The 12,736-nt window shown below is 51.2% G+C and overlaps 1 protein-coding gene across 1 annotated transcript in view; it reads left to right on the forward strand.

Moving 5' to 3' along the window:
- SORCS3 (sortilin related VPS10 domain containing receptor 3) overlaps positions 1–12,736 on the forward strand; it is a 620,103-nt gene that overhangs the window by 38,306 nt on the left and 569,061 nt on the right. The window lies entirely within an intron of this gene.

The following is a 12,736-nucleotide window of genomic DNA, read 5'->3' on the forward strand; positions in this document are numbered from 1 at the left end:
CTTGCAATGACCCTCAAGACTGCTGGACTGGCCTTAGTAACTTCTGCTTGCTCCCCTGGCTTACTTGGTCCTGCTACACTGGCCTCTTTGTTTCCCAACATACTGGCACAGTTCCTACCTCAGGACCTTTGCACTGACTGCCCTCTCTCTGGACCACTCTGTCCCCAGTTAGCTGCGTGGTTCATTTTCTCACCTCCTGGTTTTTAATGTTTTCAGGGAGGTTGCCCATGTCGCCCAATCTAAAATTGTGTACCTCATCTCACATTCTGCTTCCCTGGTCTGTTTTCCTTTTTGTAACTATGTCACATATATTTTACCAATTTATCTCATTTATGGTCTGTCTCCCCATGAAGACCGGTTTTGTCTGTGTTGTTGCCAGCCCCACAGAGTGCAGCCTGGGGAGTGGGATAGCAGGCGAGACACTGAACAAAGCCAGGTGCTGGAAACGCTCTGTGAGTCCGAGATTTGGGCTTTCCTATATCTGCTGAGCTGTGAAAGGAGACAGTCTCTCCAGAAAGCAGTTTGTTTATTTGGGAAGAAATCTTGGTGCCGAATAGATATTTGCTGAGTGCAAGAATGCAAGGCCAGGCGTGGGGCGTGGGGCAGGACTCCTGTACTTACCAGCTCTGCGCACTCAGGCCAGGGCCTCGGCCTCACTGGCTTTGTTTCCTTTCCTGTGAAAAGGGAAAGTGGCATATGTAACTACCTTGGGGGGTTGCTATGAGGGGTCCCTGCAAGAAGGAAGAATGCCTGCATCTTAACAGTGCTCAGCAGGTGAGCTGTTATTTTAAAAACTGTTCTTTCATCTCAACATTCTAATTCCCAGCAGGGGATGCCACCTCCATGGAACTTGGGTCCAGCTCTCCAAAAATGACTCCAGTAGGCGCTGATTTGATTAATGCGTCCTGCCTCCCTTGGTGCCTCCAGGAGGGCGGAGGCCGCCAGACGGAGTGCACAGGTAAAACTTCACTCAACATTTCCCAAAATTGCCAAAGCTTTGGAGAGTAGACATCCAGGCGGAGGAGAAGTACGTATTCCAAAAGGATGCCTGGTTAGGACACTCGGATGCCCTGGGTTAGGTAGCTGTGGAGGCTGCCGAGAAGGACGTGGCTCTGGGCCCTGAAGCAAAGCCCAGAGCTGCTCCCGGGACAGGTGCACTTAGAGCACGCCCCACCCCTGCCAAGTCTTCTGCTTCCTGCTCTCAGTCTGGCTCAGTCCTGGCCCAGGATCACAGGTAGTAATTCAGACTCTCCCAGACATCAGCCAAACTGAGGGTCACTGGCTTTCAGCTAAAGGCAGTGCTCTGGGGACTTGTCACCACCCCCCCCCAGGGCATCTAAGCGTGTTTTGCCCTGGTCCTTTACAGAGCTCAGAGAACAGCTTGGGTGTCCCAGTGGTAGCAATCGAACCCCTCATCCTGCTGAATCCCCTGCAATGGGACACTCAAATCAAGGTGACATTGGTGAGTCCAGATAGCCTGAGGAGACCTGGGAAGGGAAGGCCTTTTTCTTTGGGTGCAGCGCTCCCACAGGAATTTGGAGTGTGAGGCTGCTTTTGCCCGTTGGTCATAGAACAGGATGGGCTTCTCAGGACCAGCATGCCTGGGACTGTCCGTGCCTTTGATTCAGAAAAAGCAGATGCTTGGAAATGAGTCCCAGCTGCCTGACCACTGCTGGTCCATGCATGTGTTCATTTATGGAGCGATGGGAAAGGTGAGGCCAGCCAAGGCTGATGTGGTGAGCCAGTGACGCTTCCAGAATGTGTTTTGGCCTTCAACATGAAGCCCTGAGTGAGGGACTGATGAAAAGGGGAAAGAAAGGTATTTTTGTCCTTTTGCCTGGATGCTGTTGTGATGGCTCATTGTACATCTGCTGGGGGTAATTTTTAGTGCTAGCTGGTGTTTATTACCCAAATCTTGTCTCAGCCAAAGTTCCACTTGGAAAGGAACGAGAAAGGCAATTATGTCGGACTGATAATTCTGGGGCAGAGTGGGGCTAGGATTTAGAAGTAACAGTTGAGCACGCCAGTGGCTGGCAGGACCTGGAATGGGGCTGTTTTAGTTAGCTCAGGCTGCCATAACAAATACTGTAGACTGGTGGCTTAACCAACAGGATTTTATTGCTCACAGTTATGAGGACTGAAGTCCAAGATCAAGGTGCCTGCAGGGTCAGTATCTAGTGAGAGCTCTCTTCTGGGGTTGCTTCCATCTCTTGCTGTGTCCTCGCATGACCTTTCTTGCATGCATGCGGGTAGAGAGACAGAGAGGAAGCAAGCTTTCTGGTGTCTCTTCTTACACGGGCACTAATCCCATCATGAAGCCTCCATCTCTGTCTGAATCTAATACCTTCCATGTCCAAATACCATCACCCTGGGCGGTTCAGCTTCAAAATGTGAATGGGCCCTGGCCGGTTGGCTCAGCGGTAGAGCATCAGCCTGGCGTGCGGGGGACCCGGGTTTGATTCCCGGCCAGGGCACATAGGAGAAGCGCCCATTTGCTTCTCCACCCCCCCCCCCCCCCCCCCAGCAAAGATGGCCTGGGCGCTGGGGATGGCTCCTTGGCCTCTGCCCCAGGCACTAGAGTGGCTCTGGTAGCGGCAGAGCGACGCCCCGGAGGGGCAGAGCATCGCCCCCTGGTGGGCGTGCCGGGTGGATCCCGGTCAGGCGCATGCGGGAGTCTGTCTGACTGTCTCTCCCTGTTTCCAGCTTCAGGGAAAAAAAATGTGAATGGGGGGGGGGCACCATTCAGTCAACAGTAGGATCTTACCATATTTATGACAAGTCTTATTGTCTAGGACGGTGACTAAACAGTCAGCTTACTCTTTCTGTAGGTGCTTCCTGAGCCCCTTCCCGTGCTGGGTTCTGTGCTGGGGATACATGATGTGGGACAGAGATCTGGCATTGAGTTGTAAAGTCTAAAGGAAGATCTTAGAAAGCCTGCAGGATTCTCTGATAGGGGTTAATAGAAGGCTCTGTAGGGACAGAGAACAGTGCTGCCTACTCCATCAGGGGAATTCACAGAAGAGGTCACACTGGCCCCGGGTCTAGAAGCTCTAGGAGTCAAGGTGGTGATTCTATGTGGTGTAGGGCTGGCTCCAGTGCCAGATACCCCTGGTCCTGCCACTCTCCAGGGAAGTCACCCTGGACAAATGAATGACTGTGACCCCTGGGATCATGGTACCTGCCTCCCAGAGAGGTTATGAGGATTAAAGAGGGTGACTGTGAAGTGTGCCTTGCCCTTGTGGGTAAGTGGAGTGTTTTTGTCCCTTAAGCATTATTGTCCTTTGCTGCATTTCTTCTATCTGTCTTTAGTTAGTTACACGGTCACCTTCTCTGGAATAGTGCCACACAGAGTCCACAAAGCCTATCCATCCGCCTACTCACCCACCCATCCATCCATCCAATTCATTCCTCCATTTGTTCAACACTTATATCGAGCACCCACTATGTACCAAGTGTGGGGGCAGCTACTGGGACAAAGGAATGAATCAGCTTGAGTGCTCGCCCTTGCACAGTGGTGTGGGTTACAGCATGGCAGTGTGGCACAGTGGTTCCTCACCAGACCCTGGGGTTGGTCACTGCGCTCCACCACTGACCATCTGTGGGATGTCTGGAAAGTTTCTGACCTGCTCTGCTCCTTGGTTGGCTGGTGTGTAAAATGGAGATACTGGTGGGAGTACCTGTCTGTCAGGCTTTGGTGTGGATAAATGAACTATTCCACGGAAAGAACACAATGCCAGGTACTTGTTTAGAAAGTACCCAATAAACAGTAATGTGGGTTAAGAGTTGGAGAGAAGGACAGTCCATGGGTAGTGGACATGCAATGTGAGGATCTCTAAAAGGGGCCTGAACAGGAGGCGTTGCCTGTGTCTGCGAGGCATTGCAGGGTGCTGAACTCAGTGTCCAAGGATGAGCTCACTGCCACCCCTGACACCTCTAACACCGAAACTGCTACTCCCTGGCCCCAAGGGAACCCTTACTGTGGACAGGCTTCTAGGGTCATCCACCTTCTGGAGTGAGATCATGGGGCCATGGGGCCTGCCTGGTCAAGAGGGAGAGGCAGCAGCTGCAAGGGCCACTTGCACGGAGCACCCCTGGCACACCCAGACCCATGTGACATCCAGCAGTGCTTCTCCAGCTTACTGAACTTCCTCAGCTGCTGGCTTCCCTCTGGTTCATTTCCCCCACCTCTGAGTCCTTACAAACAACTTATATATGCCTAGAAGAAGGCGTGACTCTAAGTCAGGGGTCGGGGACCTACGGCTCGCGAGCCAGATGTGGCTCTTTTGATGGCTGCATCTGGCTCGCAGACAAATCTTTAATAAGAAAAATAATAGTATTAAAAATATAAAACATTCTCATGTATTACAATCCATTCATTTCCTACTGCTCATGTTCATGGTTGTGGGTGGCTGGAGTCAATCACAGCTGTCCTCCGGGACCACACCAAATTTTTATTGGATAATGAGAAATGTACATGGGTCGTTGTATGGCTCTCATGGAATTACATTTTAAAATATGTGGCGTTCATGGCTCTCTCAGCCAAAAAGGTTCCCAACCCCTGCTCTAAGTGATATTTGTCAGTACGGGGCACACTGGCTTTGGGGGCAGGGAAAACATTGCTTCTGGTGCCTGACTGTCATGTGCACTGCAAGACTTTGCATCCCTGTTTCCACCCCCAGTCAATGTAACTATAATTCTCCCCCTTCCCAAATGATCTGTTGGGGGTGATGCCACGCCCAGTGAGACCCACTGGAGTGGAGGTGGGTTTCTTTGTTGACTTTTCTTCCTTCTTGGGGCTGGCTGACCCCTCCTGCCTGACCCTCTTGTCTGCCCTTTCTTGCTGGGTGGGAATGAGGTCCTGCAGTGCTGGGGTGGGAGGGGGAAAAGTGAGGGTACAAGATATCTCTTGAGGGGCATGGGCTCTGATTTGTCTTGCTGATCTGGCTTGGTAGTTTCTCTGTGGTGAGAGCAGGTCTGGGAGGAGGGCGCCACCTTCGCTCCGGAAGCTAGGCTCTGAGCCGGGCTCTGGCTTCCCCAAAGGCAAACAGCAGCTCCTTAAGAGTGCTTTCCAGTCTCAGTGTTTCTCTCTTTCTCGGTGGCATTGTGAGGAGGGTGAAGCAGGAGCAGTGGTGATAGCTCGGGGCTGCGGGTGGGAGCTTAGCACATGATGACAGGGCCTGCCAGCTGCTGCAGACTCGGAGACAGTCTTACTCAGCCCGTGCCCCAGCCTCCTGGATAAATAAAGTGACAAATAACGATCATCGTCGTGAGCTCTGGAGCGCCCACACTCAGTACTCTGCAGAGACGAGTCACTGGGGTCCCCGGGGTCCATCTCTGTTCTGCTGGAACAAGTCCAGAAGGCCCAGGAACCTCAAAAGGAGCCAGATGAATTCAAAATACCACACAGCTCTTCCTTCTCCCTTCTGTTTTCTGGCCCTGCTCCCTCCCTCCTTACCCTTTCCTAGCTATCCTGTTCCCATCCCTTTCTCCTCCCTCCTTGTCCTTAAATTCTACCACTGGAAATAATGGAAAAGACCAGGCTCATGGGAGGAGGTCTCTGTCAGAACCACAAACCCACTCCTCTTAGGCTCTCCAGCCAGCCACCCAGCCACCCAGCCACCCAGCCAGCCCAGCCCTACCTCAAATACTCCCGTCACCAGGATGACCTGTAAGTTCCCTTAAAGCACATGATTCAGACTTTCTAAAATCATCCAACCAGTCTGGCCTGGAGAATGGGGGGCAACCTGAGACACTTGGGAGCTCTGTGGGTCCCTTGACTCTGCCTGCTGCCCCAGGTAGGGAGTGGCTGGGTGAATGGAAAACCCCTTTCTTTCTTTCTTTCTTTTTTTTTTTTTTTTTTTTTTTTTTGCATTTTTCTGAAGCTGGAAACAGGGAGAGACAGTCAGACAGACTCCCGCATGCACCCGACCGGGATCCACCCGGCACGCCCACCAGGGGGCGATGCTCTGCCCATCCTGGGCGTCGCCATGTTGCAACCAGAGCCACTCTAGCGCCTGAGGCAGAGGCCACAGAGCCATCCACAGCGCCCGGGCCATCTTTGCTCCAATGGAGCCTTGGCTGCGGGAGGGGAAGAGAGAGACAGAGAGGAAGGCGTGGCAGAGGGGTGGAGAAGCAAATGGGCACTTCTCCTGTGTACCCTGGCCGGGAATCGAACCCGGGTCCTCCCCACGTTAGGCTGACGCTCTACCGCTGAGCCAACCAGCCAGGGCGAAAACCCCTTTCTTGATACCAAGTTTTCACCAGTGTCTGAACTTTCTAGAGTAGTAAACAACATCTTTATTCTCTGAGACCAAGTTCAAATGCCTGGGAGAGATCATTCCAAACATAAATACACATTAAGGGGTAAATGGCTGATGTGAACGTCACCCCTGACGTTGGCTTGTTATGGGGAGCAGAGGCCAGGAGAAAGCCCTGGTGGGTGGGTGCCACGCAGGATGGTGGGGAGAAGCCCTTCATCCTCCTGGGCCAGTGCTTTTTAGCTGAAAGGCAGTAGTATGCACACAAGAACTCTGGCTCTCACTGGTATCTCTGGGTCTACTGTGGGTCTCCAGAGGGTGGCCGGGAGCTTAGGGCTGCAGGACCCAGGCTCTGGAGTCTGACCAGTGGTTCCCATCTCAGCTCCCACTTCCTAGCTGTGTGCCCTCAAACAGGTCCTGAGTCTCAGCTTCTTCATCTGCACAGGAGGCTGACAACAATGCTGATCTCATAGAGTTGTCCCGAGAGCTGAGGAAAGAAGGCACATGCTTCCCTTTGCCCAGTTTCGGCACAGGACGCTTCCGGATGTTAGTTATGCATCTCCCTCATCGTGCTCATAACCTGTAGCTTCAGGAGAGGAATCGGGAGCAAATGGAAGAGGGATTTGCATACCCGAACCATCAGTCATAGCATTGCTGGAGTTAGCAAATAAAAATGCAGTACAAATAAATTTGTTCTTTATCTGAAATTCAAATTTAACTGGCTTTTTTTTTTCTTTCTGGGAACTCTAATCGATGGAGCCTCTCAGAAGCTGATCTGGGTCTCTTCCCGCATCTTGGTGCCAACTAGGACGGTCACCAAAGTGGTCAGGGAGGATGTGGGGTACTGCCCAGCTGCCTGTGGAGCCTGGGGCAGGAGGGGCGCCTGGCGTGAGGGGAGCTGTCAGGGCAGAGGCTGTGGGTGGGCGTGTGGGGGGCAAGGCTCAGCCGCTGCACACAGGAGCAGCGTGCTTGGAGCGTGCGGAGGGCGTTGTGTCACCGTGGAGACTCCGCGCCTGCAGCAGGCAATGGGCGGAGAGGAGCCGCCGCGAGTGCGGACGCAGCTCCTCCGCTCTCAGCTGCAGGGACACAGCCACGGAGACTGCTTCCGTTTTCTTCTTGAAAGAAACAGGCAGCAAAACTCAGAGCTTTCCCACCCCAATGGGTGTGTCCGGCAGCCTCTACGCCTGTTTTCTCCTGTTCCTGCTTCCCCGCCCTCTCCTTTTTTGGTCTCCTCTCCTCTCATCTCCCCTCTCTCTCATCCCCTCTGTACCAGCCTTTTGGAGAGTCACTGTGGGTGGGATCTGACGCATAGCATCCTTGGTTACCGGTGACTGCATACCCTCAGGCTTCCGCCCTTCCACCTGCTGATGCCTGGAGCCTCCCAACCGGGCCAGCTCTTGGCAGCGTGGCCTGACTGCCTGCAACCAGAAGGTTCCTCAGTGCAGGTTCCGTGTGACCCGTGGAAGATGAGCCCTGTCCCCTCCAGATGGGCACCCGTGCCAGGGAAGCGAGGCAGTAGCTTGCAGAGGTGCCATCTGTTTTGAGTGTGGTTGGGAATGGCCTGTTACCCAGTGAACAGTCTACTGGTCCATCTGTTTAAGGAGGCTTGATGATTTGCCCCCTTTGTCTGTTCTTGCTTCACCTCTATTGTTCTCCTCACACCTGAAGCTCCAGGCAAATGGAGCTGCTTGTTCTGAGAAAGTCTATGCCACCCCCAGGCAGTGGTGAGATTCAACTAATTTAACAGCCAGTTCTCTGCCCTAATGACAGTTTTAAGTACAAAAAAACCAATATACCAAAAGGTAGTTTATTATTTCATACATTTAATGCTTAAATAAGCACAATGAAAGAAGTACACAAAACTAGATTATATTATGAGTTTTAAAATATTAATAAAAACATTAAATAATACCTGACAAAAACAAAACCGTTGTTTATATTTCCATATTGCTTCTAGATTGGTGTCCTCATTTGCAGTTATTTTCACCTGTGGACGGAATGAACATTATACAGGTGCTTAGAATATGCTGTTTGCGCAGATGAACATTAAAAAAGAGTAAGGGATGTAAATTTGTGATTTCCACATTGGGTGGCTGCCCAGGTGCCCACCTTAGAACCCTGATGACTAATGCCACTTTAACAACTGGTTCACCCATCTCAACAAAGAATTAGGTATTGGTTCTGCTGAACTGGTGTGAACCGGCTGAATCCCACTGCTGCCTCCAGGCCATTGTACATTCTGGGTTTCTCCTGCCTGGGCAAGATCCACATACTCTTCAAGCTTCAATTCAGACACCTCCTCTCCTGAGAAGTCCTCCTGACCAGCCTCTGGCCACCTGTCCCTCAGGACTCTTTTTCCTGTGGTCTGCTCACTTTGTCCGTGTTGCCAATGAAGCCCCCATTACCTTATGAAATTGTGATTATTTGTTTGCATATCTGTTTCTCTATCCAGATTGAAAGTGTCTCAAATTATGTCTTTTTATCATTTCTGCCTCAGGACTTTTGTATGTGCTTTTGGCTCTTTCTGAGCACCCTCATCCTCTCACTGTTTGTGCGACTGGCCCCGTATTATCCATCATATCTCAGCTTAAATGTCACTTTGTCAGAGGCCTGCCCTGACTCTCTTTATCCCAAGATAATTATTTTACTTATTACAACACCCCGTTTTCTCTTGCACTGGTTTATCACAACTTGAGATTTTATTTATTTATTTATTTATTTATTTATTTATCTGTCTGCACCCCTGGATTGTAACAGCTGTGACGGCAAGGCCCCTGTTGGCCGGTTCCTCATTGTCCCCCAGCACCTAGCCCAGTGCCATTTCCTGATGGGCTGGAGAGAGGGGCATGGGGAGCAGACACAGTGAGGGCCGGGGCCAAGGAATTCCCAGTCAGGACTCCCTAGATGTGGTTTATGGAGAGGAGGTTGGAGGACTGGTGTGTCTATAAACTCTACTGTCCTCCCTCCTCTGTGGCTACAGTTAAATGTGGAAAGATGCCTCCGTTGTGTGGTATCAGCATTTCTCTCCTTTTACACGGTTTATTTTCAGGTTAGTTTGGTTGCCGTCTAGCCAACAGAAGCTTCTTTTTCTGAGTGTACCGAGGAGTCCGATGCTCGGCAGGTGCAGCGCCTGGGTCTGGGCACACCAAGGGCCGCAGTGTCTTTCATTCTGTGCCTGCAGGTGGCAGAGTCCCTTATAGATATATGTGGCCCTGGGTGGTAGCACTCACACAGGCCTGTCCCTGGTGAGGAAGCCCTGCTCGGGACCTGGAGTCGCCCCGGGGCAGGGGAATAGGGTGTGAATTTGAGGGTTCAGTCCCTGGAACCCTGGTTTCTGTTGCTTTCACCCTCTAAGGAGAGCAGACTCAGAGGTCCCATCTCTGGAGCCCCCCGCCCCAGGAGTGACTTAATTATACTCCATCCCAGAAAGGCACCCAGAGGGATAATCTGCTCACCCCAGGAGTGACTTAGCTATACCCTGTCCCAGAAAGGCACCCAGAGGGATAATCTGCTCAGTGGAACCCCCCACCCCAGGAGTGACTTAGCTATACTCTGTCCCAGAAAGGGTACCAGAGGGATAATCTGCTCAGTGGAACCCCCCACCCCAGGAGTGACTTAGTTATACCCTGTCCCAGAAAGGGTACCAGAGGGATAATCTGCTCAGTGGAACCCCCCACCCCACGAGTGACTTAGTTATACCCTGTCCCAGAAGGGGTACCAGAGGGATAATCTGCTCAGAGCCCCATGACTTTTGGAGCGGGAAACCAGGTTTCGTAGAGGAGGAATGCTTTGTCCAAATTGCAGGGTTGGGGCAGGACTAGAGCCCAGGGCTCATGTCCCCTCATCCTGGGTGCCTCAACGGCATCATAGCCACACCCTCAGGTAATCCTGGGTGTTAATTCAGAGATGTGGGCCTCTATGCTGCAGGAACTTTTCATTGATTTTCACTGTACAAAGAGAAGCCTTTTTTTTTTTTTTCCCCATGTCCCTTCTCCTTCCTCCTGTTCCTCATCCTAGGATGCTGAATTGATGATGGCAAGGTCTTGGGTCCCAGGGTCGTGGGTGGGAACGGTGTGATCACAGGTCACAGAGGTCTGTGATCCAAATAGGACCTGCTGACCCTTGGCTTCACCTCTGGGGACCAGGCAAGACTGTGTTAGGGTCCCCTCTGTTAGCAATGACCTGATCGATGAAACAGAGCACCCATGTGTGTTCAGAGCACTTTGCTTTTCAGGTACGGATTTTAAAAGGCGGCGTCTATGTATTTAACCTTTTGAGTGGTCCACCAGAAAATGATCCCTCAAACTGCTTTGGCTCAGGTGTGTAACAGCAGCTGGCCCAGACCACTGTGTCCTTTAGGACCGTGTCCAGGGGGCCTGGCTTGGCCAGCAGCCTGTGGGCAGCTTGCCTCATGATGCTGCTGCCCTCCTGACATACTGCAAGGGATAGAGAAGGAAGGGAAGGAAGGCTTCCACGGTAATGAGGCTGGAGAGCACTAGCGCCACGGTGTCATAGCAACCAAATGAAGGAATCCCATCCACATAGTGACGGGAGGACCCCGCACCTCTCAGACTGTGGCTGACCCACTGTGTTAGCAACCAGGCTGTGGTCTCCTAGGATGGGGGTGGTGGTGGGAGGAGAGTGAAAACGACTAGGGTAGGAGGGTTAGAAGAAGTTGTTTTGCATTGGTTTGGAAAACTAAAAAAATAATTGTTAAGAGATGGAGAAGTAGAGAAGGCTCTGTCGGAGAAGTACCGATGAAAGAGTTAAAAACCAGACCTGGCTTTCCATCACATCTTCTAGGAAGCATTTCCTGATTGTCCCTCTCCCCATTCTTGCCATTTAGTTTTCCTATTCCTTGTCTTGCCTGGAGCATTTGACCCACGTGTGTGGACAATATTCCTTCTGGATTTTCTATCCTACCTGGTAACATTGTTTTTCCCTGTTCCTTTTGCTCATTCCTGACTTGGAGTAGATGCTACAGTAACAACCACAGACTTCTCCGTACTCCACCATGTGCCTTGTGATATTTCCTTGTGTCCATTTTGGCTGATTTAACGGGCTGTGTTGTGTGCTGGGTTTCTCTTTTATACTTGACCCAACCCAGCCACCCCAGGCAAGTGCCTGGTTTCTTACCCTTTGGTGTAGATCATGATTTGGGGGCAGGGGATTGGGAACAAGGCTTGTAGCTGTTGTCTTTTAGCACCTGGCAGTCTTTGTGATGTGTGACCATCTCAACGGGAGTCTGAGAAGGGATTTGAGCCTCTACTCTCCTTCCTCATCAGTTCGGGAAAGGCACGGCCTATGGAGGATGTGGAGGCCTTGGGGAGAAAGAGCAGAAGGAAGGATAGATGTCAGGGAGTTTTGAGTTTTAAGCCCACAGCAGCAGAGAGAAGAGAGTTTACTACTGACCTTTCACCCAGCAGTCTGGATTATAGATTAGGGGTTATGGTCAAGTGCAGCTTTAGATGCAAAGGGCCTTTGGAGCCTTTGGAGCCTTTGGCCACAAGATGTACACAGTGAGCTCCTGTAGCTTTGGACCATGGCTTCTCTGTACCCCATGGCACTTGCACAAGGATGGGCACCTATATTTGTTGAATGAGTCATCGTCTCTGCCCTTGTCGGGCATACAGTCTACCTGAGAAAATGCAACAAACCCCAGGTACATGAATACACTACACTTTTTTCAAGTGTATAATAGGGATTTGCTGACCACTGAGTGAATATTTGGGACATAGGAGGGCAGGAATCGAAAATTGGAGAAGTTAAAAAAAAGGTGATGATAACGAAGGCTGCAAAGGAAAGCATGTCTGTGCTGTAGGGGCCTCAAACTTTAGTTGAACCAACAGCATGTGAAAATCTGTTTAAATATGTAGTAGCTTCCGGGGCCTAACCCCAAAAATTCTGATTCAGCACTCCTGGAAATCTGCTTCTAGTTCTATTTTTAATAAGCAATGCAGGTGATTTTGATGGAGGTCAGCTAGGGACCACACACTTAGAAACACTGGTCTACCCCAGGGGCATTCCTTCTACAGTAAAGCCTGTCTGAACCACAGAAGCTTCAAGGCTTGCTATTCTTAGGTGATTCACAAATAGTTTTAACAATGGTAAGATAGGCTCTGAGGGACAGGCAGTCCCAGGAACCTCACCTTCTCCAGAAGAGGAGGAAGCATCAATTCAGTTCTTCTTTAGCCTTAACATGCAAAGCCAGGAGGCAAAGCAGGCTGGCCAAGTTCCAGTGCGAGGAGTGGGAGGTGTGATGCCCTCGCAGGGTGTGTGAGGTTTACACACAGGCAGTGCGGGCAAACTGCTGTCATTTCAGCCGGCCACACCGCAGGAGCTGTGAAATGCAAGAGAGGGTAGAGAATTTCCAGGGAGGACTTGCCATTTTGGGGGCATGTCTCTAAACATAGAATAGCAAAGCCATTTATAAGCCAGCGTACTTTGTAGAAAAGTTCAGAAAAACTCAACCCGTATAT

Source organism: Saccopteryx bilineata, chromosome 7 (genome assembly GCF_036850765.1).
Source record: "Saccopteryx bilineata isolate mSacBil1 chromosome 7, mSacBil1_pri_phased_curated, whole genome shotgun sequence".
NCBI classification, from domain to species: domain Eukaryota; kingdom Metazoa; phylum Chordata; class Mammalia; order Chiroptera; family Emballonuridae; genus Saccopteryx; species Saccopteryx bilineata.